A 4222-nucleotide genomic window follows, 5' to 3' on the forward strand; every position below is an offset into this window, starting at 1 on the left:
GCTGTCACACTACAATCTAATGAAGTTGTTTCAAATGTAGTTAAAGACAACTAAGTGTGACTAGAGTCATCTTATGGAAAAAATTAAAGTTTTTGGCTAACCCAATATATCATTACACTTGGTTTTTATTAGTGCACAACACAGTATTAGGGCATGGAGTGAATTAGAAGAACCTGTACATTAGAATTAGACTGTTGCAATCTTGGCTTGGGTGAATTGACCTTGGGTGAATTATCTAATCTCTAGAAATATAAGTTTCTTTTGCCTATAAAATAGTCCTGTCACCTGAAGATAACACATACCAGAGAGTAATGTTATGAAAATTCAATTTAAAAATGTGCATAAAGCACCTAACATAGTTCTTGGCTGATAGTAAAATCAAAATAAATGGTAGAACCTATTATCACTCAATACTGTTAAGGTAGATATAGAACTGGAATTTAAATTGACAAAACTTAAAACATCTTGGAAAGATTTATTATTTATTTTTTATTTTAATGTTGTTCAAGTACAGTTTTCTGCCTTTTACCCCATCCCAGCCCATACCCCCAGCCCTACCCACCTCCCTCCCATTTCTACCCGCCCCCTTCTTATTGTCCACGTGTCCTTTATACTTGTTCCTGTAAACCATTCACCCTTTTCCACTGAAATCCCCTCCCTTCTTCCCTCTGGTCACTGTCAGCCTGTTCTCTATTTCAGTGTCTTTGCTTATATTTTGCTTGCTTGTTTGTTTTGTTGATTAGGTTCCTGTTAAAGGTGAGATCATATGGTATTTGTCTTTCACTGCCTGGCTTATTTCACTTAGCATAATGCTTTCCAGTTCCATCCATGCTGTCGCAAAGGGTAGGAATTTTTATAAAAATAAATTCATTTATCTTCCTTAAAAGAAAGAATATTACAGGGAATATATAAATAAACTATTTATGAAAATGAATTAAAGCTCTAAGAATCAATATGGATAATATCAAAAAAGTGTTGGTAGTAAGAAGCAAGTTACAAAATAATACATAAACTAAGATTCCATTTACATAAAGTTCAACACAAGTAAGGGAGAAATGTGGCCAATGGCTTGGGTATAGGCATAACGGCCCCAAAAATGATGCTTTTCCTACTAGGAAACCTTTTTCATTTGTCAAGAAACAGGTCATTTGGCTGCACACCGCAAAGAGAAGGCAAAGAGGATACTTCTTCATCCCCTAGAAAAGGCAAATGCATTTACCAGCAGTATTAGGAGCAGGACGCCAGTTCCTAGTTTTTCCCAAGGAGGGCACCAATAGGCAGGAAAGGGTGAGAGGAACTGATATGACTGGCCAGGGGGAAAAAAGAATAGGCCAGTTCGCCCACCTAGAAATAAAGTACAAGACTTCTTTGCAACTTCTCTGGTTCAGCCTCTCAGCTAATCTGCCTGTGGGAATGGTACCGAGACAGATGATCTCTGGTGAGATCTTGACCTTTGGCCAGGCTTCCCTTGGAACCAATAAAGGCTTGTTACAGTGTGGTCCTTCACCCCCTGCCAAGTAGTTATACACACTCGAAACCTTAAGTTTTGCATTCAGGCCTGGGATTCTTTGAGGCTTTGGCATAAACATCCAGGGCCTAAATGGAGGCCCTTTGGGGCTTTGGAACATCCTCTCTGCTGGTTCCTGCTCCTTGTCTCCCCTCCTTACCAGATTGGCCTTGAAGCGGGCCTGCAGTGAACTTTGCAAAATTACATCTGACTATGGCACTCCCCCAATTAAAAGCCCTGCCATATCTTCGCTTTTTAAAAAAGATTGTATTTATTTAGCCCTGGCTGGTGTGGCTCAGTGGATTGAGCATGGGCTGCAAACCAAAGGGTCGCTGGTTCGACTCCCAATCAGGGCACATGCCTGGGCTGTGGGCCAGGCCCCCACAGTGGGGGGGCACATGAGAGGCAACCACACATTGATCTTTCTCTCCCTCTCTATCTCTCTCTCAAAATAAATAAGTAATATTAAAAAATATTTATTTATTTTTAGAGAGAGGTAAAGGGCTGGGAGAAAGAGAGAGTAACATCCATGTGTGAGGCACATGCCCTGACTGGGAATCCAACAGTCAACTCTTTGACCCTCCAGCTTGCAGGCCAATGCTCAAACTACTGAACCACACCAGCCAATGCTAGTTTCAGTAAAATGAAAACTCCTAGGTTGGCATTCAAGGCCTTTCCCTAGTGTGGTTTCAGCCCTGTGCCTCTGAAATGCTGTTTCCTTTAAGTGAATGCTCCTCCCCACACACACACTACTTGATTAACCTCTCCAGTCAAAACACCTGGAGCATTATCTCCTCTCAGAAGCCTTCCCTGAATCTCGTCCTGGGTTAGAATCCCCTTCATCTGAGCACTTAACACATCGAGAGTTCCTGGAGGATACTTAGTCACTCTACAGCATTACCCAGTGTGTGCAGGTTACTGGAGATAGAAGGATGAGTAAGACAAAGTCAGCCCCCTCAGTTTCTACGCAGAAGAGTGACACCGAAGAAGTGATGCCAAGTGTGGTAAGGACTATGCAGGAAGCATACATGCAGGAGAGAATCCTACAGGATCCAAAGGCCTCTCCAAAGAAGCAGTAAAGAGTGACTTGGAGACTTGTGGCCAAGATGGAGGCGTAGGTAGACACACTGTGCCTCCTCACACAACCAAAAGAAGGACAACAACAATTTAAAACAAAAAAACAACCAGAACTGACAGAAAATTGAACTGTATGGAAGTCCAACAACCAAGGAGTTAAAAGAAGACATACTCATCCAGACTGGTAGGAGGGGCGGAGATGGGGGTGTGGAGAGGGCTCACAGCAAGGAGGACCTCGAGTGGCTGGAGGACTGGGGCAGGCAAGGCGGCGGCTGGCTGGCAAAGGCTACGGCAGCAGGTGGTGGAGCAGGCAGTTCCACACTTGGGCACGGATAAACCGGGAGGAACAATTGGGGAGGGAGACAGACCATTCAACCCAGAGCTCCAGCGTGGGGAAATACAGCCTCAAACCACTGATTGAAAACACCTGTGGAGATTGAGGCTGCAGCGGGAGAAACTCCCAGCCTCACAGGAGAGTTGGTTGGAGAGACCCACAGGGTCCTAGAACATACACAAACCCACCCACCTGGGAATCAGCAACAGAAGGGCCTGATTTGCTTGGGGGAAGTGGGGGAAGTGACTGAAATCCAGCAGAGAGCAGAGCAAGTGCCATTGTTCCTTCTTGGACCCCTTCCCTGAATACAGTGTCACAAAGCGGTGAGACGGGTTACCTCCCCCAGGTGAACACCTCAGGCTCCACCCCTCACTACTCAACAGGCCCATTAAGGCAAAAAAAAAAGGGGGGGGGCCCAAATGAAATAACAGCTCAAAGCTCTAGAAAAAGTACAACTAAGGGATGAAGAGATAACCAACCTATCAGATGCACAGTTCAAAACACTGGTAATCAGGATGGTCACAGAACTGGTTGAATTCAGTCACAAATTAGATGAACCAATGAAGGCTACACTAAGTGAAATAAAGGAAAATGTACAGAGAAACAAAAGTGATGGGAAGGAAACTGGGACTAAAATCAACAATGTGGACCAAAGGGAAGAAAGAAACATCTAACCAGAAAAGAATGAAGAAACAAGAATTCAAGAAAATGAGGAGAGGCTTAGGAACCTCCAAGACAACTTTAAACATTCCAACATCTGAATTATAGGGGTACCAGAAGGAAAATAGGAAGAGCAACAAGTGGAAAAGTTATTTGAACAAATAATAAAGGAGAACTTCCCCAATCTGGCAAAGGAACTAGACTTCCAGGAAGTCCAGGAAGCTCAGACAGTCCCAAAGAAGTTGGATCCAAGGAGGAACACACCAAGGCACATATAATTACATTAGCTAAGATTAAAATGAAGGAGAGAAGCCTAGGGGCAGCAAGAGAAAAGGAAGCAGTTACCTACAACGGAGTTCCTATGAGACTGCCAGCTGATTTCTCAAAAGAGATCTTGCAGGCAAGAAGGGGCTGGAAAGAAGTATTTCAAGTCATGAAAGCCAAGGACCTACATCCAAGATTGCTCTATCCAGCAAAGCTTTCATTTAGAATGGAAGGGCAGAGAAAGTGCCTTTCAGATAAGGTCAAGTTAAAGGAGTTCATCATTACCAAGCCCTTATTATATGAAATGTTAAAGGGATTTATCTTAGAAAAAGAAGATAAAAAATATGAACAGCAAAATGACAGCAAACTCACAATTACTA

This window comes from Phyllostomus discolor, chromosome 3, assembly GCF_004126475.2.
Source record: "Phyllostomus discolor isolate MPI-MPIP mPhyDis1 chromosome 3, mPhyDis1.pri.v3, whole genome shotgun sequence".
NCBI lineage: Eukaryota > Metazoa > Chordata > Mammalia > Chiroptera > Phyllostomidae > Phyllostomus > Phyllostomus discolor.